This window comes from Lepidochelys kempii, chromosome 9 (genome assembly GCF_965140285.1).
Source record: "Lepidochelys kempii isolate rLepKem1 chromosome 9, rLepKem1.hap1, whole genome shotgun sequence".
Lineage (NCBI taxonomy): Eukaryota > Metazoa > Chordata > Testudines > Cheloniidae > Lepidochelys > Lepidochelys kempii.
The window spans coordinates 75,007,249-75,034,942 of NC_136388.1; the positions used below are offsets into that span (position 1 = coordinate 75,007,249).

Consider the following 27,694-nt stretch of genomic DNA (forward strand, 5'->3'; position numbering starts at 1 on the left):
TCCTAACAGGACAGTCACTTTCCAAATGTATATACTTCAAGAAGCAAGGAAAGTTGATGAACATTTTAACAATAATAAGATATGATAAAAAATTCTCATCTGTCAGTTAACATAGTAATGACCTGACACCATAGCAAATCCAGTTTTCATAATTCCTTTCCAAATGATCATGTACTGCAGTTTCATTATTTTCTTGTGAGATTCATAGCAGAATGTTTCCTTTAAATATCCTGGTTTTATTTACTGAAGAGATGGATTTGGTTTGTAAAATACAAAATATTGATACTTAGACCTGGATCCCACAATTTGCATTATTTCTATACACAGAGAAATTGCTGCAAAGTTGCCAGTTTTTCTTGTGTCACTGTATTATATTTTGCATTATTACTAACCTGAGTTTATGATTTAACTCCCTCCCAAAACAAAAATAAACACCTCCCCAACACACACCACAACTTGGTGGCTTTATTTATGTTGTTTTCTACTTCCTCACAATACTTGCTCCCCTCCCCCAGCAGCTACACTACAAAGCTTGTTGTACAGGGACTCCATTAATCCTACATTTCCTAGATGGTATCTGAGGCACAGTGGGTTTCCACAGAAATTAATTTGTCCTGACAACAGGCCTAAAGATTGGAGTCCAGGGATCACTTGGCAAATTCCCTTTAAACTGAGCACAATAATAAACAGAAAGCTGATAACGACAGTTCTAAAAGACCACACAGAGGAAGGACCCAGAATAGACTTGCTCTGTGTATATCTATGAATACCTCTGATAACTAGCGTACAGAAGCTTTATGTATGATAGGAAAACAAGCATGCTGATTTATGCATGTTTTGATATTACAGCACTAGGCAGAACTCAATTAATCTAGATATATAAATTTATAGCTAACTGTTTTAAGGTATATAGTAATTTAATAAAAATAAAATACTAAATGGGAAACAGTATCTAACAAGCCATTCAATTTGCAATTGAACTTAATGATTGTATGACCAGATTTCTATAATTTTCTGTACTTTAATGTGGCTCATATTTTCTCAGAATATCGGGCTTTCTAAATATTTTAAGAAGATGAATAACTGGCAATATTGCATTTAGTAAAGAATGAGTCCAAAACTACAATTACCTCTGGTTTATGAGAAATGTATTTTCTTTCCAACCCTTTGTAAATGTGTTGATTTTTGCATTTGGTTTGAATTGTCCTTCTGTGCAATAGCTCCTTGTAAAATTAAGAGCAGCTTAAAAAACATTACTGGTTTTTCCTCGTCCCTTTGGTGCATGTCTGAGAGTTATTTTTTTCCCAAAGTTTAGGTTTATAAAATAGTATTTAAGTTGCATGTTGAAATATATACCAATATAGCAAATGAATGATTCATTCATTGGATAACCTAGCCTGTGTAAGAGGTAAGAACATTTTAGCATTTTATTATTTGTAAATAGTCTTGGAGCTTTAAGGATGTTTGTAATTTATAGTGTGTCAATAAACTGATCCCAGGTAAATTTATGAAAAGCTATCATAATATTATGAATTGGTAGAACAAAGTGAGGTAAAATATATGCTACTTAACTTTTTTCAGCTCTCAGGCATAGGATGGCAAATGTCGAAAGAGAGAGAAAATGGATTTTGGTGCCTGAACAACCTTTTGAAAGTAGTCTAATTTTGCTTTTAATGACCAAAATGCATTATGAAATAATACCTCCTCACTGCACAAAAAGGAATATGAAACTGTGTTTAAAGTAGGGAACTAGTATGGTTGACAGGTATGGTTATACACCTAGATTGCATGAGTCACATATGATTACTTTTAATTCCTTAGATATTTCCTTCTAGATGGAAATTCTTTAATATACTTTTACATGATATCCTCAAATTCAATGACAATAATTAAGCACAATATAATTTTCCACCATTTTTTTCCAGTAAAACTATGCGGGTGCTTGAGATAAGCAGAAATATTAAAGTTGCAAATCTACAGTGCCTGGGGAAAACAGATGCAAGGTAACTGACCCAATGTTCCAGCATGAAGTGATAGCTCAGAATAAAGGGTCACGTTGTGGTTGTTTCTATATCACTACATAAGGCTGGGTGGCAGGCTGCCAGTGGCTGTGTAGTTAAGGGTTTGGAATGCAGGCTGCCCTTGGCATTTGAGATGTTGGGAATTTATATATAAAAGTTCTGTCTTACATGCTATTTCAGCACAGATAATGGGACCAATTCTGCTTTTATTATAGGCAGTGACAAAACTACCGTTGACTTCAACTGAGGCAAGATAAGGTCCGTTATTCAGGTGCTGAACTAGCTGCAGAGGTGGGGTACATTATACTCTTCACGTATAATATATACGGCATCTCTTCTTGAAAAATAAAAAAACTTGCTCTCATTATTGGCTTTAAATTAGTTTGTACACTAAGAATTAATTAATTAGAGCTGACATACTTTTAACATTAAATTCAGAATGAGTCCAATTTATATTTGTCACACTTAAAGAACTTTATCTATTGTTCTGAAATACAGAAGATTTAAAAACAACTATTTTAATGCTCTCCGGCTCCTCTTTCTTGTTTCTGATGCAAGACCAAATTGACTTGCTATGCCTTTTAGTTCATAGTTCTGTAACAGAGAGAATGCACCAAAAATAAATTCCCCTCATATCAAAATCATTCCATGTGTTTCACTATATAAGCTATTAGGTATTTTGAATTTGGACCAAATCAGCCAATGTTTTTCTGCAGCAAACAGTTCCATAGTGTGCTTTATATATTTGATTCGAAGGACTGTGTATTATTTGATGTTCTTATGAGATAAACAATAAACTTTTGAATATGTTTTTCCATTTGAATAAAAGCCTAGGGATGCTTCACCCTGCATCCTAAAGCCTGATTTCCCCTGGGACTCATTATCATGCAGCTCACATTGTCAGTCACCTACACTGTTGAACTTGCTATCGCATAACCTTCAAAACGTTACTAGTTATTATGTGTCATAGGGCAGATTTATGATAAACTAACTTTGAAACAATAATGAATTCTTGTTCTGTTCTGTTTCTGGTAACATTTCTGGTAATGTCATCAGATTTAATTTTTAAACAATACGTCACATTTTCCTTTTATTCTATCATATAGAAGAGCCCACTCCCTGTCTGAAATATTTCCCTCCCTAAACAGGGTTTATGATGATTTGATCACTGCCTATAAAGAATGAAAATGAGAACACTTGTCTTTAAACTACCAAACTGCTCACTAAGGTTCATCATGACTCAAATCCATCCTTTGTGATTAAACTTTCGGAATTCTCTGACTTGGTGAGTTGAAGAAACTTGAAGAAAGTTGAAGAAACTTAACCCTTATTCCAGCAGTCAGTATAGACTAACTAGCATTCTGAATACAAGAAGAAAGTTTATGGGCATATGTGACAGAAACATTTCTCAGTATCATTCATGCTGCCAGTGTCTTGGGATTTTGGCTGAGGCTCTAGTTTAGTGGTGACAACTATCAATAGTATCATTATCTTAAGAAAACACAAGCATGTTTTACCATGTATCTTAATAAGTGACCTGGTTTTCAAAAGTGTTGGGGCCCACAGTAACTCCCATAGAATCCGGTCAGTGCTTACTCAGCATTTTTGAAATGATAGCCATTGGTATTGTGAACTGTTGTGAGATCTTAAAACAGGTATGAAATTCATACTGATAATCACTGTACAACCACCCTGTAGGAACTTAGTATGGAAAATACCCACAAAGAAGATGTGCAATACAAAATATCCTGTGGCAAAAGCCACTAGTGTGGTTAATTTGGATCCAAATCAGCTGGACTCAGTGTTGAGGATTGGATTTGCACCTCCTATGAAGTGAAGAGAGCAACAATGCAATTCTAAAACATATTTTGAAGACACATTGATTTGACATATTGCCCAGATCTACTAGAGATAACTGCACAGACAGAATGTTTCCACAAAGGTGGTGTTGGTGGAGTTTAGGGATAAGGGCCAATATCATCACCCTGGGAAAAATCACTTGCTACCATGGCTGAGGTATCATGCTGTGGTTCTGGTTCTCCAAGGGCACTAGGGGCGAAAGTTTCATATCACTCTATTAATATTTATGTAGCAATTCAGGAGGTAATGCATTGCTAAAATTCAACTCAGAAATGCACCAAATTTAATCATTTTTAGTGCTTGAAATTAAATATTTCTATACCAGCTGAAGGAGGAGGGTGGCAATAATTAGAATACACTTCTTACCCCAAGTTATTTGCTAGCTCAAATGTCCCAAGGGATTTTCTACCTCAGGTACCAGCCCAAATTAAAAGGTCTACAAATATCTCTGCATTTTTAGGCAGAAGATAAAATACAATAAAATATAATGTAAGGCATTCAGACATATTTAAGGCCAGATCCTTCAAACACTTATTGACATGGATGTGCACTTGTTTCCCATCCAGGCCAGTCAATGGAACTCTTCTTGTGTGTAAGGGCTATTTGGATGCATAAGGAGTGGCAGGATTTGACCTTTTGCACTGGGCAATACATCCCACCTAAAGGTAGTCAAGAGTATTTTTGGTCATAGGCACAACCCATTTTTGCAGCAATCTGCTCACATCGGAATAGTAATATAAAGTCTGACAAAGACCACTCTCTCTCCTCTCCAAATCTTATGCAAAATCAACAACTATTACTAATGCTGGTCCTTTTAGGGTCAGATTCTAAGAAACAGTTTAATATTTTATTAGTCCAAAACCAAAGGACATTATAACTATTGTCATGGAAGGTTCTTATACAGCATTCCTTATTCACACAAGATTTCCACTGGTTTCAATAGGATTCTGTAGCAAGCAAGTAATGCTAACATGTCATTAGAGCAAAATAAATTTAATGGAAGTAAAAAAATCAATTAAATTAGTTTAAAAAAATCTGAAAAGTAAGAAGTCTGAGGAGAATATGGTACTCACCAGAAAACACTTTTTCCAGGTCCCTGGGATTTATTATGTAATTTTTGGCAGGCCTGCTAACTACATCATGTGGCTACATCACTTCATGTTCTGAACTATATAACATGACCAGAGATAATGAAAGTGAAAATGCTAAGTCACAGGGCATTTTAAAAATGCTTTATTCTGAAAATTTTTCTAAAACTGTATACATTTTATATTTAAAAAGAATTGCTAATACTCTAATAAGTACGCAATCATCTCTTTTGGGTGGAGCTATTAGAAAATGTGAATGAACAACCCAATATCCCAACAGGTGGCAGATTGAATTGGTCATTTCTCCCAGTCTCCAGTGTAGTTTAGCCCATCTCTGCTTTTAAACACTTTTTACTCTTGAGCACTGAAAGTGTTAACTTCTTGAGACCAGATCTTCAGTTCTTGTAAATTAATATAACTCAGCTGAATTCAATATAGCTATCTCAGTTTACACCATCTGAGGATTTGTCTCTCTCTGTACTTTATTTCCCTAATTTTCTCTCTTCCTGATATTTCATGAACCTGCATCAAAGTAATGCAATCAGCAATATTCCTAATAATACAATCCTGTGGATTATTTGATAGCCCAAACTTCAATAACATATAGTCCAAGTAATTTGAATATTTCTATTAAGGGTAACATTTACCCCAGGGTTCAGTAGGACTTCAGTGGTCCCATTGGCCTTGTTCTGCATAGGTATGAATTTCACCCCAAGTTAACAGTTTGGTGTTCTAGCATATTACACATTTTACATTTCTATGAAACAAGAGCCCTGTTGAACAAGGGAGTAAATAAACTCACCAGGAAGTCAAAAAGATAATACGTCAATTTTTCTAATTTTAAATGCATTTTAGTGCTCAAGAAAGTGAGAAACGGGAGTGCTGATTTTCAAGTTTTTAAGGGCTGTACACTCTGTTGCCCTCAGAACACGGATGTGATTGGGAGCTGTATGCAGGACCATAGGAAGTACCGGTATGTTATATATGTACTGGAAATATGCAATATATGATATTCAGGATTTTACTATGTCCATTTTCATTTATAAGCTTAATTGTAAGTGTGTATTTTACAGAACCATTAGAGTTTGTGCTGCGAATATTTGCAGAATGCTGGGCCCCCCCAAATGGAATACGGAAGGTGCTGTGCAGGTTTCCGTATGGTCTCTTACATTAGGTGATACAGAAAAGAGCTGGTTGTAGCAAGAAACCATGGCCTGGAATACTGTACAACATGGTATGCTTCCCAAAGCAAATAAGTTAAAGTCAGGATGTACCATGATATATCCCTGCCATTGCTTTGCCATGTGAGAAAGGGAGTGTGGCAAAGCAAAAAGGGGAAGAAAGCAGGAAACTCTGTATGTGGCATGCTCCAATGGAAAACATGCATTGCATGGATATTGGCCAAGCATGTTAATTCTGGTCAGAAGATTATTAACTTCCTGTTTCCTTTGAAGGGGTGACATAAATGTTTGTACAGTGGCCAGGACAATGGGGCTGGGACCTTTAGAAGCTACCATGATAGAAATAACAGTAGCTGCTGTGGCCAGTCAATGACAGCTTGGTAAAGGGTTGGGAGACACACACTCAGGGCAATCACTTGGACAAATGCTACTCTCATTTACACTGATGTAAATCTGAGTAACTCCACCGAAGTTTCCCCAACAGAATTACTCCAGATTTACACTGGTGTGATTGTGAGCAGAATGTTGTGCATCTGGTCTGGGGTTCATAGGGTGTGGGCCTTCTGTTTCGGTATGTTCACACATCTCATCCTTTTGCCCTGCTGTTGGCCTCAGGTAATTATGTAGACAATGTGGGATCCACAGTTCTTTTTCACATGAGGATTTCCCTTCCATTCATACTTTACACAGGGACTTAGGACATGGCCCATGGTTTTCTCAAGTGTATCTCATACCTGCTACTCTAATCATGAGCAAAAGCTGCCTTGTTGTAACAAACTGTGTTGGTTTTGTGCATTGTTGAAGCTCAAGTATTGCTCTAAGTCACTGATATATACTAGATGGAGAAAATAGCCTCTGGGCTGCTAAAAACTATGCTGTCATAGTCACAAAGGACCATTATGCCAGCTGGGGAATCACTGGAGCATACCCTGTAGTAGGGGCCAAAAGAAAGAGTGGGGGGAGGGGAGTATGTGGACTGGTGCAAAGGAACTACAGCAGAGTAGAGAATCTAGCTCACTATATACAGCTGATATATACATAGGTGTTATGATTAAACAGGCCACAAAGCCTCAATTACTGGTACCTGAGATATCAATTATGTACTGTTTCAGACATAGTTCGGGTACTGCACTGTACACATGCTGTATCTCAGATACTACTGGGGGTAACCCTGTGTAAATGCTGACTCCCAAATGGCAACAACTGTTTCCAAACTGTTCAGCTCAGAAGGGTTGGGTATTTGCTTCCCTGTAATCCAGATACATTCTAGTATTTTATCTTGTATTTCAGAGCAATTCTTCAGCTCTACTTCTCTGTATAACCCACTGATAAATCATTTAGGATCATTCCTTTTAAGAACAGTAAAAGTGTCACATTAGCTGATTCCTAAAACGATTGCTTGTCTTGTTATAGGTATCTGTTGACCTGCTCCTTTAAAATTACAAGTCTGCAACTAACTGCTCTCTTAAGCCAATCTACTTCCTTTTTTAATGAAATTGTGCCTTTAGCCCTTTTGCAGAGCTGACTTTTCAACAATGACGTTCGTAACATTGTGCTCAGTTCTTTCCTCTAACACCTTGCCCAGAGCTAACTTTCAGCTTCACTCTGTCAGCTGTAAGATATAGATATACTGTTGTCTTAATTACTCATATTTCTCCTGCTGCTCATAATTCTGCTTGTACCACCAAAGAGCTCTTCAGAGAGCTTTACTGCTTCCTTTTCCCTTTCTTTGGGGGTTTAAAGGTTGTCAGATGTATAAATGATCCTTGTTGTACAGCCTTGGTTATGACAGTGTCTTTTGTGGTAGAGGTTTAGTGGGATGGGAGAACTTAATAAGAGAGCTTTTGGATAGGAGCTCTATGGCAGAAAAGAACATATACCACCTTGCATAATAGAGCATCAGACACTGCCTATGGCAAATCCAGTCTCTAATGGGTGTCTTATCTATCTAATCTATCCCTCTTAAATTTTAGAAGCTGATTGTCAGTGGTAAATGGTTATTTGATTCTCACTCCTTCTCACTGGTTATTTATTGGCAATTGATTTCCTGCTGTATCCTGCTAATGTACTTCTGCTTAAAAAACTACTGGTGAAGGAGGACCAGAAAGTCCAAAAGAGCCCTGTGCAATAGCTCTTACACTTAATCCTTTGTGGTTCCAGTTCCCTCTTTATGAAAATATACTATTGTTTCTGTTATCTACATTAATTAACTAACTAATCCATCTGCTATTGCCAGTTGAGGACCCTTTAGTAAACTGATGACATGACGTCCCTGTTTCGTAGGCAGAGGTTCAAATAAGTTTTGTCAGACCAGTGAGATCTCTAGTATGGACCATCCTTGACCTCAGTCCTTCATTTGCAATTACTTGAACTGAGAATTGTGTCTTTTAGAATATAACAGCTTAACAAGGCATGTATTTTTCATAGATAGAATACATCTTGGCTTGTTTATGGTCCAGTGCAGAAAGTACTGTTGTTTTTATTTTGCTTGAACAGATTCAGTGGGAATGAATTCATTGGACATTACTACATCAGGGCTTGTCAAGTCACTATAGTTAAGAGTCTGTTACTCTTTCCGTTATAAAGCTTTCTGGGATGCTGAAGGTGTTTGAGGTGATGCAGGGCTTAGCACCAGCTCAGATACATGTGTTCTGCTCAAGCTTGGCCTGTACCCCAAAGTGTTCTTTGATTTTACTGGTTTTCTTATGGGTTTTTTTTCCCAATTCAGTTGTGAATACGTTGGGCAAGCGTATCTTGGTAACTAATACAGCAGGGATAGTCAATAGGCAGACTGTGGGCCAAATCTGGACTACCAGGCACTTTTATTTACTTATTGTCATTGTTTTTTTAAATTATTTTCTCTGGAGTCTGGATCTTGACTGTGCCTTGACCAAGAAATTTGGATCTTGACAAAAAATAATTGACCACCCCTGCATTACAGTATCAGAGAAATGACAAACAATAACACAAGGAATTATTACAGAATTTTCCTGACCTTAAAACAGCATTAAATAAAGGTCAAGAGCCTACAGACAATAGGCTGCAATAGGCTCATGGCCAGGCTCATCAAATAGCACAGGTGTGACTAAAGAGGCTGTTAGAGGCGCTAAATGGAAATAGATGAGATAACTTAATAAGAAGCATTGGAACTAAAAAGCAATTCTGTTTTGTATGGAGGAATTGTGGGGCCTGAGGAAAAAAAGCCTTCTTATGTTAGCACTGACTTCAAGCAAAGGAAAAGGGACAGGAATCTTGCAGCAGGAAAGGAAGCAGCAGTAGGGAGGAGAATGGGCATTAAGAGGAAGGTTAATGCTGATACCAGTCAGATAGGCAATACTGGCAGTAGAATGACTGTACCCAATTGGGCAAGGAATGTGGGCGAACCCAAGCAGCAACTGTTAAGATGTTTGTGCACCAATGCGAGGATCCTGGGTAACACAATGGAGGACCTAGAACTACTGGCGCAGGAAGTGAAACCAGATCTTATAGGGATAACGGAGCCACGGTGAAATCATAGTCATGACTGGAGTACAGGTATTGATGGGCATGTGCTCTTCAGGAAAGACAGAAATAAAAGCAAAAGTGACAGAGTAGCATTGTAGATCAATGATGAGGTAGGCTGTATAGAAATTAGAAGTGATGGAATGGATAAGAGAGTCTGTTGGGGCCAAAACCACTTTGGGGAAGAAAGCCATTCTAGGTTCCTCTGATATAGTGCTTGGGATATGCTACCAACCATCAGGATCTGATTTAGATATGGATAGAGACCTCTTTAATGAATGAAGGAATGAGACCTCTTTTTAATGAAATAAATACTAATGGGAATTGTGTGATTATGGGAGACTTTAACTTCCCAGATGTAGATTGGAGGACAAATGCTCCTAATAATAGTAGGGCCCAGATTTTCCTGGATGTGATAGCTGACAGATTTCTTCACCAAATAGTTGCTGAACCAACAGGAGGTAAGGCCATTTTAAATTTGGTATTGGTGAGTAGTGAGGACCTCATAGAAGAACTGGCTGTAGGGGACAACCTTGGTTCAAGTGATCATGAGCTAATTCACTTTAAACTAAATGGAAGGATAAACAAAAATAGATCTGCAACAAAGGTCCTTGATTTCAAAAGAGCCAACTCTAAAAAATTAAGGGAATTAGTTAGAGAAGTGGACCGGACTGAAGAACTCAAGGATCTGAATGTGGAGGAGGCTTGGAATTACTTTAAGTCAAAGTTACAAAAGCTATCCGAATCCCATATCCCAAGAAAGGGAATATTTTTAGGGAAGGGTGGCAGACCAAGGTAGATAAGCAAGTATCTCTAACGGATGATTAAGAGAAAGCAGAAAGCCTACAAGGAATGCAAAATGGGAGGGATCAACAAGGAAAGCTGCCTCCTGTAGGGATAAAGTGAGAACTGCCAAAAGGCAAGAAGAGTTGGACCTTGCAAAGGGAATTAAAACTATCAGTAAAAGGTTCTATAGCCATATAAATAAAAAGAAAACAGGGAAAGAAGAACTGGGACTGCTAGGCACTGAGGATGGGATGGAGATTAAAGATTATCTAGGCATGACCCAACACCTAAACAAATACTTTGCCTCAGTTTTTAATGAGGCTAATGAAGAATTCTGGTGTAGTGGTAGGGTGGCTAATGTCAACGAGGATACAGAGGTAGAAATTACCACATTCGAGGTCGAAGTCAAACTCAAATAGCTTAATGGGACTAAATCAGGGGGCCTGGATAATCTGTATCAAAGAATATTAAAGGAACTGGCACATTGAATTGCAAGATCAATAGCAAGGATTTTTAATGAATCTGTACATAACCTGTGACTGGAGAATTGCTAATATAGTTCCAATTTTTAAGAAAGGAGAAAAAAGGTGATCCATGAAACTACAGACCTGTCTGTTTGACCTCAGTTGTATGCAAAGTCTTGGAACACATTTTGAAAGAGAAAATAGTTAAGGATATAGAGGTAAATGGTCATTGGGATTAAAATACAACATGGTGTTACAAAAGGTAGATCGTGCCAGACCAACCTAATCTCCTTCTTGGAGAAGATAACTGAGTTTTTTAGACAAAGGAAATGCAAAGGATCTAATCTACTTGGATTTCAGTAAGGCATTTGATACAGTTACACATGGGGAATTATTAGTTAAATTGGAGAAGATCAGGATTAATATGAGAATTGAAAGGTGGATAAAGACTTGGTTAAAGGGGAGACTACAACGGGTCATACTGAAAGGTGAACTGTCAGGCCGGAGGGAGATTACTAGTGGAGTTCCTCAGGGATCAGTCTTGGGACCAATCTTATTTACCATTTTTATTACTGACCTTGGCATAAAAAGTGTGAGTGTGCTAATAAAATTTGTGGATGACACAAAGTTGGGAGGTATTGCCAATACAGAGGAGGACCAGAATATCATACAATAAGCTCTGGATGACCTTATAAATTGGAGTGATAGAAATGGGATGAAATTTAATAGTACAAAATGCAAGGTCATGGATTTAGGGACTAAAACCAAGAATTTTTGCTATAAACTGGGGATTTATCAGTTGGAAATGACAGAAGAAGAGAAAGACCTGGGTGTATTGGTTGATCACAGGATGTCTATGAGCTGTCAATGTGATGCAGCCATAAAAAAGGCTAATGCAGTCCTAGGATGCAGCAGGCTAGGTATTTCTAGTAGAGACAGGGAAGTGTTAGTACCATTATACAAGGCACTGGTGAAACCTCATCTGGAATACTGTGTGCAACTCTGGTCTCCAATGTTTAAGAAATATGAATTCAAACTGGGACAGGTGCAGAGATAATCCGAGGAATGAAAAACCTACTTTATGAGAGGAGACTCAAAGAGCTTGGCTTGTTTAACCTAAACAAAAGAAGACTGAGGGGAGATAAGATTGCTCTCTCTAATACTTCAGATGTATAAATACCAGGGAGGGAGATGGGTTATTTATGTTAAGCTCCAATGTGCACACAAGAACAAATGGGTATAAACTGGCCATCAACAAGTTTAGGCTTGAAATTAGGCAAAGGTTTCTAACCATCAGAGCAATGAAGGTCTGGAACAGCCTTCCAAGGAGAGTAGTGGAGGCAAAAAACCCAACTGGCTTCAAGACTGAGCTTGATAAGTTTATGGAAGGGATGGTATGATGGGACTGCCTACAATTGCATGAGGCCCATCGGCAACTGGCAGTAGCAAAAATCCCCTATGATTGGAGACAGGACACCAGATAGGGAGGACTCTGAGTTACTACAGAAAATTCTTTCCCAGATATATGCCTTGTGAGTCTTGCCCACATCCTCAGGGTCTAACAGATCACCATATTTGGGGTTGAGAAGTAATTTCCTCCGGGTCAGATTGGCAGAGACCCTGTGGGGGATGGGGTTGTCTTTCTCTGCATCATGAAGCACAGGTCACTTGCAGGTTTAAACTAGTGTAAATGATGAAATTTCTGTAACTTTAAGTTTTTAAACCATGATTTGAGGACTTCAGTAACTCAGCCAGCAGCTGGGGTCTATTTCAGGAGTGGGTGGGTGAGGTTCTGTGGCCTGCAATGTGCAGGAGGTCAAACTAGAGGATCATAATGGCCCTTTTGGACCTTTAAAGTCTATGAGTCTATAAGCAGTTTTAGTAAGGAAAATAAAACACTGAATAATCACAATATAAGGGGAAGTTAAGAGAAGGACTCCTAATTTATGACACCTGGGACTACTGAAAATGCATAAGAAAAATATTAGTTAATTTCTGCCAGAGCTAACTCAGATTATCAGGTGCAGGAAAGTCATGTTTATAGCAAAAAGAAAAGGAGTACTTGTGGCACCTTAGAGACTAACCAATTTATTAGAGCATAAGCTTTCGTGAGCTACAGCTCACTTCATCAGATGCATATCGTGGAAACTGCAGCAGACTTTATATATACACAGAGAATATGAACCAATACCTCCTCCCACCCCACTGTCCTGCTGGTAATAGCTTATCTAAAGTGATCATCAGGTGGGCCATTTCCAGCACAAATCCAGGTTTTCTCACCCTCCACCCCCACACACAAATTCACTGTCCTGCTGGTGATAGCTATGGGCTATGGGCTATCACCAGCAGGAGAGTGAATTTGTGTGTGGGGGTGGAGAGTGAGAAAACCTGGATTTGTGCTGGAAATGGCCCACCTGATGATCACTTTAGATAAGCTATTACCAGCAGGACAGTGGGGTGGGAGGAGGTATTGGTTCATATTCTCTGTGTATATATAAAGTCTGCTGCAGTTTCCACGATATGCATCTGATGAAGTGAGCTGTAGCTCACGAAAGCTTATGCTCTAATAAATTGGTTAGTCTCTAAGGTGCCACAAGTACTCCTTTTCTTTTTGCGAATACAGACTAACACGGCTGTTACTCTGAAACATGTTTATAGCAATGGATCTCAGAGCCAAGGAATGCCATTTGAACAATGCAGAGCAAGTCCAGACATAGGACTAGCCATGTAAAAGTAAAACAAGAGTATTGATGAATAATGGGGAAAACGTTTTCTTTGCTGCAGACAGCATTAGAGTATAGAAATGAATAAATATGTCCAGGCAAGGAAATGTGCATCTTAACGAGGACAGCTCCTGAACTGGGTGGTTTGTAATAATAATAATGTGCATTTACTAGTATACGATGCCTTCCCTTTGAGATTCTCAGAGTACTGTACAAACATGGCTGCAATGAGCTAGGTAGTTAAATGCTATTACACTAATTTTACAGATGAGTAAACTGAGGTACACCAAGGTATAGTTAATTTTTTCAAATATGCCCTCTAGCGTTGGGTGCCTCAGCTTTTATATGCTAAACTTGAGATACCAAGATTTTGATTTTCAGAGATGCTGAGTCTCCACAACTCCAGGGGAAGTAAATTTTAACTCTGGATGCTCAGTACCACTGGGAAACAGGCCCTGTGTCTCTCAGACTGGGCCTACAAAAATGGAGGCACCCAGTGAGTGGCTTCCTTTGAAAATTTTGGCCTAACTTGTCCAGAGTTACACAGTGAGCCAGTGGCAGAGCCAGGAATTCTGAATCCTAATCCCTCCCTGTTTTGAATGTCAATCTTTCTGTCAGAATTTTGACCAGTGTACAGAATCCCTTAAAAATTAAACTGTAAATAAAACAAGAGTATTTATGACACTTCTGTTGGCATCACTCATTGCTTTGTTTTCTTTTGTTGCATTATTGCTATTTAATTGAAAAGTCTGAGTCATCAATATCAAATGTTTTATAAGGTCACAATTAAAGTAATTTTTTAGAAATTCACACTTAAGGAAGCAGTTGATTAAAATGTGATTTGTGTTTTTAATATGTAACATGTAAGTGAGTTTTTATGCTTTCAGGTAATTTGGGAACTGTGCCTTTACAATTATCTTCCCCCTCTACAGAAAATAGCAAACTGATGAGAAAGAGATTATATTAGTGAAGGAATTTATTATGCATTTTTTTCTATTGAAATGCAAGGAAATTTTGTGAAATATATACAGTATTATTTTTAAGTGTCACTTCTGCTTGGGCATTCTGTGGTAATACAATAAAAACATTATGGCCCGGATCCCACCAGAATTCATGCACATATTCTTACTTTTTGCACACAAATGTTCCCATTGACTTCAGTGGGACTATGCATGAGTGTAAAGTTCAGCATGTGCGTTCGTTTTTGCAGGATCAGGGCCTTAAATAGCCATTGCAATCAAAAGTCGAATGTGAAGAACAACCAGAGGGAGCTTATACAGGAAAGGGAAAAAAATAATAAATAAGAAGACAATAGAGTAGGAATGATGGTCTAATGGATAAAGCATTGGACTAGGACTCAGAAGAGCACTGTTCAATTCTCTGCTTTTCCAGGCTTCCTGTGTGACTTGGAGCAAATCACTTAATTCACTCTGTGCGTCAGTTCCCCACCTGTAAAACTGGAATAGTACTCCCCTACCTTACAAGGGTGTTGTGAAAATAAAAGCCAGTAATGATTGTGAGGCGATGGTAACAAGGGAGCGTAAGTACCTAAATAGATAAGAAAATGTTCAAATAAATAAAATAATGGGCGGAGGGGCACTAAGTGTTGTTTAAATATGGAGTGGAAAGGATGTAAAAGAGAGCATATTCTGTACTTCCTGGTCCAGCACAACATGCTTGCCTAAGATGAGATGGCAGGTGGTGTCTAAATGCAGATGTTAAGTCCGTCTTGTTATGCTACATATATTGTTGCAAAATATAATAAGGTTCTAAATCATTGAGATTTAAAAAAGTTAAAAATACCCCTCCCCTCAAACAAACCTTTTTCAGGGGGTTATTTTGGTATCTTGGGTTAAGAATCTCGCTCAGTTGGCCTGGGTGGCTAACCTGCAAGGAATTAATTTTTATCAATTAAAAATGACTGTTTACTATTTATAGTGGCATTAAAATATAGAAATGCTAGGCAATGTCATCCAAAGCAGCTGGGCAGGGAGCTCTGTGAGGCTGAACATGAGAAGGTGCTTCATGTAGGGGGACCAGGTTCTAGGTGGGAATACAGTGCTGGGATCCCCAGGGAAGAAAACCCCATTGCACGCATCTGTGCACAGGAGTAGGTTTCCTGTGCTGCTCTTTTCGTCCCTTTTCTCCCTGGGCAGCATGGCTCTTCATGTATATTCCTTACATACATATCCATCAGGTTGACCCCTGAAGCCATTATGGTCATATGTTACCTGTATTCAGAATGAGTATATGTACCAAAATATGCACCACACAGACACTCTCAAGTTGTTACCTCCCCCAAATGTGAGCAGTGTGTACATTGATGGGGAATGTCCCTCAGGGTTTAAATATCTATTAATTTTACATCCAGCTTTATGTGGTTGAGAGTTATTTTAGAGTCACTTGGTCAAAATCTTCTCTCAATTACACCTCTACAACCCCTATTTATGTTTAGCCTTACAATACATGTATACAACAAAGATAAGCCATTTTCATTGGTTAAATCAGGACTGAAAATACTCCAAGGGATAAGATCTAAGGTTCCATAGCAATACTCAGAGCAATTTCACTGAAATTAGTGAAAGGGGATGTAATATTATGGGGGGCAATGAAACCTGGGTTTGTTAGGACTGAGAAGGGTGTTGTTTTATATTTATTTAATCAGACATTGTTCTCTTCTCCTTATGATTTTCTCTTGTTAGGACATGGCACATGCACCCGTGTTTTCTCTCTTGATGAATGAAGCAGAGCTCAAGGAGTTTAGTTGAGATTGGTTTCCACTTCAAGAAAGATTGCTTCTTGCTGACTGAATTATAATTTTAAAAAATGGAAGCTGTTCATCAGGAAGCCAACACTTTAACTCCTTACATCTCTTCTGCCTCATATATGATGGGTGAAATCCTGACCAATTGAAGTCAATAGGAGTTTCGCCATGGACTTTAATAGGGTCAGAATTTGACTGTGATGACCCAGCATCAATGTTACACCATCAATAATATTATTAATAACCCACTCCTGTGTATTTTGATAGTACAAATCCATTTAATGTATCATCCAAATTATTTAAATGTGTTCATCAAGGTACCAAGCCTGAAGCTGGATCCAGTAGAGTGCCTATCGGAAGCCCCATTGACTTCAGTAAGGTTCCTCCTGAGTGGAGATAGAATTGCAGGGTCAGGCCCTTGTTAGCAAAGTTTGGTGTTCTAACATATTGTGATATTTCATGTTTGATGAAGCAATTGCTTTGTGGCAGAAGTGAGTAAATAAACACAGTCAATTCACACAAACTTAGACCATGAGATGTGCATAGTAGGTCATTTTAGGTACACATCATGTATAAAATCATATCAGATTATTCCAGAGGACTGAGCCATGAGAAACCTTTGATTTTTGTTTTGGTTTGGAAATTCCAGCTTCATGCTGTCTATGTCCAAGGAACATTCTGATGAGGCTCCCTGCTGTGTCCCCTTTGGGAAAGACAAGGTGGGTGAGGTAATATCATTTATTGGACCAGATTCTGTTGGTGAATGATGAGCTCCATGGAGCTCTTTCTTCAGTTATTTACAAATTTTGAACATTTCCACTTGCAGCAATCACCTCCTGTAAGGTACAAGTATCAGCTCATGACACATTAATGTAGCTCGTTGTTAACATGATACACTTTCAAATCCGTTACCAAATGGCTGGTAGGCCCAAATCTAGCAAAGCACTTAGGTCCATGCGTCACTGTAAGTACATGAGTGGTCCCATCATAGTCAATATGTTCACCCTTTTACAATGCTAACTGATCCTTAGGAAATTGCCAAAAAAGCATAAAGACAACACTTAGCTTTGCAGTCAATAAGTTTACTTGTGCTTAAGTTTACCCACATGCTGAAATACGTTGCTGGATTAGAATCCTAGTGCATGAGCTGAAAGACTGAACCCATATCTGAACCATGATTGACCAGTTGTCTGCCAAATGAAAACAATGTTCAGGGAACTTCTTTTCAACCTTCATATTGTGTCACATTAGATGCATTTCTGACTTTACATTAGTATGTGTGTGTGGGGGTGTTGTTTTTGCCCATTTTGTAATTTTCTGAGGATTTATTTTGATTTGTAAATAGGCAAACACATTAGTTAAAGCCAGATAGCATCTTCTGACCAGCTCTGCCAGTAAATCACTGAGCTATGTAATTGAGTTTGTGTAAAATTATGCATTGTAACCTTGGGAATAAATAAAATAGGGGGAAAAAGTAGATCTTTTAACTCATACCATTTTTTCAGCACACAATTTCTTTTGATTCTTCTTTTGCCCTCCAACTAGATCATGTTTGTTCTTCTTTCAGAGTTCAAATGAAAAACAAACTACAATATAGAAGTGGTGAAATTTAACTGAAATGGGTAATAATGTCTGATTTGGCTTGTAGGTGGAGTGGAAGACAATGCCTGCATTTATGGTTAACTATAAGTGATACACTAGGAAGATGACGGGATTCAGACAAACACAAACAATTTGATTCAGATAGATTGGATACAAGATTTCAACCAGCATAAGGAGAACAGGTGAGAACCCTTGAGTGTGAAGCTGAAATAAAAAGTATTCTGGTGGACAGGGAAAATATTTCTGCTATAATACAATAGACCTTCTATTATATATTAAAACTCTTAATTAAAATCTTCCCAAAGACACCTTATAAATTAAATGGAAATACAAACATGTTAATCAAATGGGGAGGCATATTTGCAGATAGTCACTAAATCAGTGACACATCTTCACAATTTTAACAGTGTTAAATAGCAGGTTTGCTTTGATTTAATTTAATTCAGCGATTCCTTATATCTTCACAGGTATGTTTTCAAAGAAAATCTGCTGACCCTGACTTGTAACTTCCAGTTTTCCTGTTCACTTAGGTTTTTGTTGTTGTTGATTTCCATGCTATTTACAGCCAAATGATGGGGTCAAAGCTTCCTAACAACATGGCCAACAGATGTAGCACAGAGATGACAACTGGAGGTTTCAGTGCTCTTTTGTTACCTGAGCACTGACTGATGGTTGAGATGCTGGAAGTCTGAATGTCAAAGGGCACCAGAAGGCTCTTACAGTCTTTGGAGCCCAAATCTACTTGGGAGAGAAAAGACCCCCCCAAAATATGCGTTTTGCTTACCTTTATGCAGAACTGAAATGAGCTGTTTGCTGGAGATTCATACTCTAGAAAAGAGGCCCCTTATGTGCTCTGAGGAATTTAATGGAGTTCTCTCATCAACTTTTGGATGGAATACAAGCTTTGAAAGCTGTCAAAGTGTATATATTTAATGTTTGGAGATTTGGTGGTTTTATCTAAAAGTGAAACTAGCTATTGATAGAAAAGAAAAATTCTGATAAACAAAATCAGAACAAAACCAGCCCCTCTGTGTGCTTACCGAAAGTTTTCTCCATTGACTTTGTTTGAACTTTCTTTGGGTGTGAGAGTTTAGAGACTATTTTTTTCCCCTTTATGTCAGAAAAATGATTGCTAATTCATCAGGTGGTGTTTCCCCCTTTCTCCACTCCTACCTGTAATTAAAACAATTATTGAAAATGTTTCAAATCTCTGTAGTCTTTAGTTAACTTTTAAAATTTGTATTTGAAAAAGAGCAGTAAAATTAATTTGCATCTTGCTCAGTAAAGTGCTCATGACTTGAGAGTGGATGTTACTGCATTGCCAACAAAAGGAATGGGATTAATATTAAACTTGAATTTATATAGAGTTATTCAGTTAACTGTTTTATATTGGAAATTAATTTCCATATCTCAGAGGTGTCTACGGACTCATGAATACTATGTTTCCAGTACACAGTCAGATAGATATTCCACTTAATATACATGGTACTCAGAGAAAAAAAAAACTTAAGAAGGAGGTAAAGTGAGGCTTGCCAGGATAACTGAGCGAGTCTATATTCTACAGATTACCCAGTATGTAAATTTAAAAAGTGTCAGGGATCATTATTTTGAAGAAAAAGAAATAAGAAAAAAACTACAGTTTTGTCTTTCTAGAAAGAAAAGTTACTTTGGAAACTCGGAGCAACAGAAACTTACAAAAAGGCATGTTTTTATTTTGAAACACCTTCTTTCCATATCTTTGTTTCTTTAATACTTCAGTAGCTGACTTTAGAATCTTATAATTCAGGCAGTCTTGGAACAAGACTTTATTCTTACAACAAGCTTCTTGGTAATCCGTTCTTTTTCATCCTTTAAAAATAACCCTTAAACATCATTACAAATCAATATACTAGGTCAGTTTAAAGTGAATAATTCAAATTGGATAGCATAGATGAAAAGTATAAATTATGAACTGTGTATATAACAGATAAGTACATGGGATCGAAATATATAATATATATTATATATATAACCCAGCTAGTAACTGGAGAAATATTTATGAAAACACATCTATTCCATTAAAGACTTGTGAGAAGTACATATTCATTGATAAAAAGGGTGTATTGACAAGAAAGCACAGAGTATGCTGCAGAAATAGCAAAAATACTATTTACATGTGCAACAGCTGTAATGGTTCTTTCCCTAATAGCTGAGTTCATGCCTGCAGAATATGCAAACAAGTTGGAGGTGTTCATTCAGAAGTAACTGCTGTACTGACCATTTTTTTATGCGAACATGTGCTTTATTTATATATTGTTTTAACTACCTCCTAATCTCACTGCTCCTCCCCCCATTATTTTGGTTTGATCTGGAATTGTGGATCTCTCTGCGATTAAAATGAGAAGTGATAACTGGCAGTGCAGAAAATACTGGTTAGTGAATTTTCAAAACAAGCTTAATTGATGAGGGCTTGTGAAATGACCTGTTTTTCTAAAGCATGTGTACAAACCTGCATGCACATGTTTGCATGCCCCAATTGCATAGATGTAAATGTTACTTGAGAGCACATGCATATATCTACACACACCTGATGAGTGCATACATGTACCTATATGCATGTGCTGAGGAACACTTTTACACACATGCCTTTGAAAATCTGGACTAATATTTATTAGTTAACAAACAACTGAACAAAAATATCAGTAATGATAGCTCCAAATAGTGATATTCCCCCCACCCCACACACATACGTTTTAAAAAATGGCCTAACGCTATTTGTACAAATATTTTCCAGTGATTAAAGGCAGTGTAGTCTCTTCCTTTTTCTATGCTTTTCTGTGGACATTTTTTGACTATAATATAGACAAAAATAATATACAAATATTAATCTGCATCTTTGTTTCAGCACAACCTCAATTTGACATTGCATTTTTGCCAGGTGGAACAAAGAGCAATAAATTAGTTTTGAACGTTTATGATCTTGTATTATAAAGACTCTGCAACAGACGGTGTTCAAAATCAATTGTCAAAGTGATGGGGGATTAATAACTCTGGGTAAGGGCACATTTCAAGATCAACTGGGCATATTTCAAGATCAACTGCCATATTTCATTATTGCAACTTATATTTAAAACACGTTTTGGATGCTTTTTTAGAAACCGATTAGATTTTAGTAGAGCTGAGTGAATAACTCATAATGAATAACCGAGTTGATGAATTTTATCTTCTGTTTGTGGAATGTTTTTTGAAATTATTTGGTAAAATTTTTTTTCAGTTTCAGTGACTATGTGGCTTGCAATTCAAAATCAGAAATTTAAGCTATATTGCTTAGTTGTGACTTATTACAAGACACATGATACTGTTTCTGTTCCCTGACAAGTTGAAGGAAACTCCTATAATCAGATTTCTGGGGTGAATGTTTGTGGAGGGCAAATTTAAAAATCCCTTTCCACAAATATGCAAGTTTATAATTGGTTTTAAGAAACAGAACGGGTAGTAAAAATCCAATGGTATGAAAATAGTTGGAAAGTAAACACAAAGAGACATCAATATCACCAAGGCAAAGTCATTTTAAAATCCAAATCAATATTTACAGACATTTTTTGTAGTATTTGCCCAGCTCTAGTTTTCCCCTTATTTGCTCAAATACCTATTTTTGAGAAAAGATCACCAAGTTTAGACAATAAATGTAAGGGAAGTGTAAAGGAGAGCTGTGCGTGCTAGGTTCCAAACACTGACAACTTCACTGAATAATTTTAGCTCTCCAAATAGGGGTGGTTTGGATCTCAATTGTATTTCATAATAATGACATACATTCAGTGATAGTTGTCTTGTTCTGGTAAGACCTTAGTTTTCTTCATCCCTCAGCCAATGATTTTGGGTCATCAGTGGGAGATCCATTTGTAGACTGTGAGGCTATGAAGGACGTGTGGGCTATGTTTCTTTTTATATATGTATATTATTTTGACTTGCCTCTAAACACTACATATTTTTCAACAAAATGCACATGCATAATCTCAAGAGCCATGCATCCCATTTAACTGTCATTTCCTTTGATTAACCTTCCCCTGACCTCACTCCCTAAGGCTATTTCATTTCCTTTTGCCCCTCCATTTAAATACTGCACTTTATCAGGTAAGTACATCTGTCATTGAAGAGCTGGCTATTTTATTAGAGCTCACCATACATGTTTGTTATAGAAGACTGTTTGCAGAATCTTTCACTGCTGAGGACAGTTTAGTCCAATGGAAACAGACCTGTTTTGAGCAGTTATGTGCCTCCTTTAGAAATGTGTGCATTCGTGACAAAGAAACTACGTAAATACAGTTTATGCGTTTAAACCCCCCGCATTAGAGAGGTGTGTGGATATGTGTTTTTATTCATAGAGTTTCAGGCTAGAAGGGGCCATTATTAGCATTAGTTGGGAATATTTCAAATCAACTTTTTTTATTGGAAAATGCTGATTCATTGAAATGGAAACTGTTCACAGGAAAGGGGCAGTTTTGATAAAACGACTGATTTAAAAAAATTGAATAATTTTTTTGGAATCCTGTTGAAGCATCCTGTTTCAACACTTTTTAAATGAAAAGTTTTGCGTTTTGTTTGAAATGACATCTCATTTCAAAATTTTAGATATAAGGTAATTTTTTAAAGAAAAGGTTGAAATAGAAATGAAATATTTCAAAATTATCAGGATGCAATGTTTCAATGAACCTGATCCAAATTTTATTTTATTTTATTATTAATTCATGAAAAATTTTGAGACTTTGACTTTTTGTTCCAGGGACAGGAAAAAAACTGAAAATTTCGAAAGGGAAAACTGTCTCCTGATCACTTCTAACCATTATGTCATCTAGTTTGACCTTCTGCATAACCTGGGGCACAGACCCTCACTCAATCATTCTTGCATCAAACCCATTACTTCTGTTCAAGCCATAGCATGTCTTTTAGGAAAATATCCAATCTTGATTTTAAGACTGCAAGTGATGGTGGATTCTCTATGACCCTATGTAAGTTGTTCCAATGGTTAATTACTCTCACTGTAAAAAATATGCACCTTATTTCTAGTTTGAATTTGTCTAGCTTCAACTTCCAGTCATTGGATTTCATTATGCCTTTTCATACTAGATTAAAGAGATGTATACTACCTGAAATTTGTTCCCTGTATAAATACTTGTACACCATGGTCAAGTCGCCCCTTAATCTCGTGTTTAATAAACAAACTAGATCAAGCTTCTTTAGTCTCTCATGATCAGGCCTGTTTCCCAGTTCTTGAATCATTCTCATACCTCTTTTGTGGACCCTTTCCAGTTTTTCAATTTTTTTAATGCCATTCGGAGTTGGATGGGCAGCTTCAAATATTTGCCAATGTCAACTAAGCAAAAATCTCTGGATACCTCTCAAAATGATGAGACGAGCTTAAAATAGTTTATTATTAATTTATATTGTGGTATCACCTACAAACTCCAGTCACGGACTAGGGTCCCATTGTGCTAGGTGCCGTACCGGCACAGAACAAAGAGATGGTTTCGGACTCAAAGTGTTTACAATCTAATTGCTCTCTGGTTTTTGAGCTTTTAGGTCATGTTTCCCAGCTCTTCTTCACAGCCATGTGGGGATAACAACTTACATATTTTATAAAATGAAAGCTGAGATTCTCCCAGATCTAGAGCCTTAACGCCCCCCTCCTCCGCCCCCACCACCAGTATCACAATACTTATGATAAAACCATGAGAGTTGGCAATTCAGAGACCCACAGTTGATTTAAACTGGTGTAGCTCAAATGACTTCAGGACAGTTTTTTTTTCTTTTGCTTAAAAAATATCCAGTAAAAAAAGGTCATGTAATAATGTCTGTTGATCTTAGTGTAGGTCTCATAAAATCTAAAGTTTGGGCCAAACTTTATCAGATATTGTGACTTTAAAGGTTTTGCAAACAATTCTCTAGAGCACATATTTCTCTGAAAAACTCCGTAAAAACAGTCTGTTCTTGATGAATACTCTTTAATGACAGAGATGTACTTACCTGGCAGACTGAAGAATTAAATGTAAGAACAAAAAGAAACTGAAATTGCCTTAGGGATTGAGGTCAGGTGAAGGTTAATCAAAGGAAATGACAGTAAAATGCATTCATGGCTCTTGGTACATTTTTAATCATCTCTCTCTCTCGCTCTCTCTCTCTCATTCAGACCCACACACAGAGTTTATAACTTTTGCCCAATATATACAGGCAAAAAAGGATTATATTTTTGTGTTTGGTTTTTAAACAAATACTACTTGTTGGATTTCTACTGCGGTTTAGCTTCTTAAAACTTGTAGAGAGATGCTTTAAAATGTCTATGTGGAGCAGAGGAAGAATAAGGAAGGATATTAAGAAAAGATGATTTTAACAAGAATATACCATTGTATACTCTGCCTCTGATACATTGCGTTATGAAGGATTTCCAGAAATGGGAGAATGAACACCTTGATTAAGCTAAATAAGACTAGGCTTTGGAGATAAGGTAGAGAAATGGACCTGTTGGCATAAGAATGTTTTTACTCCCTTCCAGTTCTGTGATAACCTATGAATAATTACTCTGTTTTAAAGTATAGAGTAAATGAATATTTTAAAATGATTTCTACTCCCCGCCTCCAAAACAAAAAATTCCCACACAACTGATTAAATTGTGAAGGGAGCTTTTGTCCCATTATATTGGGTGTCAACCATCTTGTGATTGATTGATTGATTTTTGTGTGAAACTTGTTTTCAAACTTTTGAATTGTCATTTTATGCTAGTCACCTTAGGTAACTTACACGCAGTATGACACAAATGAGGGCAGCTTTATGTAAGTTACCATTGCCTAAGGCATCTCTTTAAAAAATGAGAGCAATGCATTTTTCTTCAAGTATGTTTATATAACTGTTTTTTCCCCAATAATGGAAGGAATTTTTAAGGATATAGTAAAAAAAAAAAATTTAACCTTCAGATATGATGGTTTGTCTGTAGCAAGAATGTTTTCCCCACTGTTTGGATCTTATGCTGCCAAGCACTGAGCACCATCAGCTCTTGCTAAAATTGTTGGGAGTTGAGTCTGCTCAGCACCTTGCGAATTAGGCCTTTGAAGAGTGATGGGTAATATAAAGCTAACCTATTACTGTAAAACATTGTTATATTATCACCCAACAAAATTCTACAATAAGTGATGTGTTAGCTGTATCCACATCTGAGAAAAAGTCTGGAAATAGTTTTCCTTGTATTGCCATGCTGTATATCTACATGATCACTACTGGTAATGTTGCATTTTCCTGCTAGTTCCCACATGCTGAATGCTTTCACATGCATGCCATATGTGATGTTTGACACTGAGCTGTAGAGGGTAGGAAAACAGTGATGTACGTCTGTGAGCAAAGCTGTGAAAAGATGTGCTAGGCTAGAGTTAGTCAAAACTGAGCCATTTATCTGAACCCCATAAATGGTACCTGGTTCCAATCCACCCCTGATTTTGCAAAACCAAAACCAACCTCACTTTCCTTGATTTCTCTTGTGCAAGGGAAAATAAATCAGTGACCAAGCCATGGAGGCCAAAATGAGTACTAATTCTATTAATTGAAAGATTCAGTACTAAGGCCTGAATCTTGTGAAGATTTAAATAGCTGAGTGACTCAGGTGCTTAGGTATTTTAGGGATGGGGCTTTTTGTCATATCTTATATTGACAAAATATTTATATTATTATTCTCATACAATGGGAGTTTCAAAGGTCATCACTAATGGGAGGAGAGTCAGGCCAGTGCTGAGTAGTTATGAAAATCCCACACATAATGTTTCTGTTTTGTAAAACTTTTTAGGATTTTTTTTTTGCTTCTATAAAATGTTACATCAATAGTAATTGATGAGCCTTTGATAAAACAGGAATAATCAAAGTCGAATACACTTGGTAAAATTTTAAATGAAGCCCTCTGTACATTTCAGGTGAAGACTATCAGCCAAAACAATGACAACTAAGAAACAATGCAGAGTCTGACAGTGTATAATGTTTCATTAGAAAGACCAATACTGCCACAAAACATTTCTTTTGGAAAACTGAACATAACAAAATTGTATTGCTATTAAACAAAACCACCCAAGAAGAAATATTGCTATAAATATCCAAGCTACAGTCCTTCTAGACACTGACCTATTTAAACAGAAAGCTAGCAATCAGCAATAGCATTCTCTTCTAAGTCATTCAAGATGGCATCAAGTGCATCCTTACCACTTTTCTTTTGATGTTTGTTTTTAAAAGCTACAGCATTTTTGTAGGCTCTTATTTCTTCTTCAGCGGTAACACAGAATTTGGCTGGTAGAAGTACTGAAGCCTGGATGCTTAATGAAAGAAACTCTGACTGAAGATTCTGTAGTTTTCTAATGAAACCTTGTGAATGTTTTCTGTATGAATATATGTAATTACCATGTAGGATGTCCTGAGAGGCCACACTGGATAACCCAATGCAAATAAAGTGATGGGAGATTGGAAGGGACTGGAGTCCTCATCCTGCAGCCTGATCCATGCAGCGGGAATCTTGGGCCTGTGCAGAGCCCCACTCAGTGCCATGGGACTCCGTGCTGGTGAATGCTTAGACCTGGCTGGAGGATCATTGAAGCCAATTGAGCTCTGCACAAACACAGGGGTTTCCCTTCATGGTACAGATTGCAGGTTCGAGGCCTTTTGTTAGGACAAAAATGTTTTTATGTGAACTAAAACTGATTTGTATTTTTTCTCTTTTCTCATGTTGCAGAATTGTTGTGGGGGGCATGTGTGTTGGGGAGGGGGAATATCACCATTTGCAGCTTCCCCTATCAGCAAAAAACAGGTTTTTGTGTTTAGCAAAAACTGTCCTTGTGTATTACAATGGATGGGTGAAGCTGAAGGTCAAAGGTTAAATTATACTTGCTGTCTCACATTTGCACTGGCTGAGTTTTACATACTGTATGGGATTAACAGCATTCTCATCCTGATGGAGGGAGTCTGGGGACAAGAGAACTCGTTTGAGCATCAGAGTAATATGATCAAAAAATAATGGACCGGCATGAAGCTCAGGACATATTTGCCATTCATTTTCTATTTTGTTTTTGATTTGGAAGGAAATGTTATAAGAAAGCATTCTTGGCTTTATTAAATATTTTGGTGGAAAATTGGGAAAGACGGGAGATTTTGGAGAATATAAATGCGAGTCTGGTAGTGATATTATCAGCAATACCACAAATGGAGATGAAACTAGAGAGAGGAGGCATAGAGAGGAAGAGAGAGAAACACCTCCTACCACCATTACCATCAAAACAGCAACAACAGCTGTTTTATTTAATTTGTGTGGTGGGGCACATGCTGAAATAGCAGCTGCACCCACAAAGGTCAATGATATTGATAGTTTCTGCCTCCTCTCAGAGAGTGCATCAATGAACAACTTCAACACTGATCTTTGTGAATCAGCCTCAGCCCAGTTTGTGCCACTACAGTCTCCTAAGATTAAAAGAGGAAGATACATTTTAATGATGTCACAACTAACTGGTGGCCACAATAAAGACCTTGGCATTCTAGTGAGCCTCTCCAATGTCCGGTTATCTAAAAGTGTGGGGGGTGAATTGGCACTTATGCGGGAATTATTAACTTGACTTTCTTGTTAAGCTAGTTGTGTTACAAATTGGTTTGATCCATGCCGGTGATAATAGAATAAAAGTAATCCAACAGCTACTATAGTTTGTTAG

At 37.3% G+C, this 27,694-nt stretch overlaps 1 long non-coding RNA gene across 12 annotated transcripts in view; it reads left to right on the plus strand.

Annotated features, from left to right (window-relative positions):
* LOC144930839 (uncharacterized) overlaps positions 1–27,694 on the plus strand; it is a 356,516-nt gene that overhangs the window by 17,659 nt on the left and 311,163 nt on the right. For 11 of the 12 annotated variants that reach the window (XR_013636263.1, XR_013636271.1, XR_013636266.1 and 8 more), the window contains one exon: positions 18,037–18,172. This is a non-coding gene — a long non-coding RNA (uncharacterized LOC144930839). Of the gene's footprint in view, positions 1–5,834; positions 5,943–18,036; positions 18,173–27,694 lie in introns of those variants that run through there. The other variant, XR_013636272.1, reaches the window with a different exon arrangement.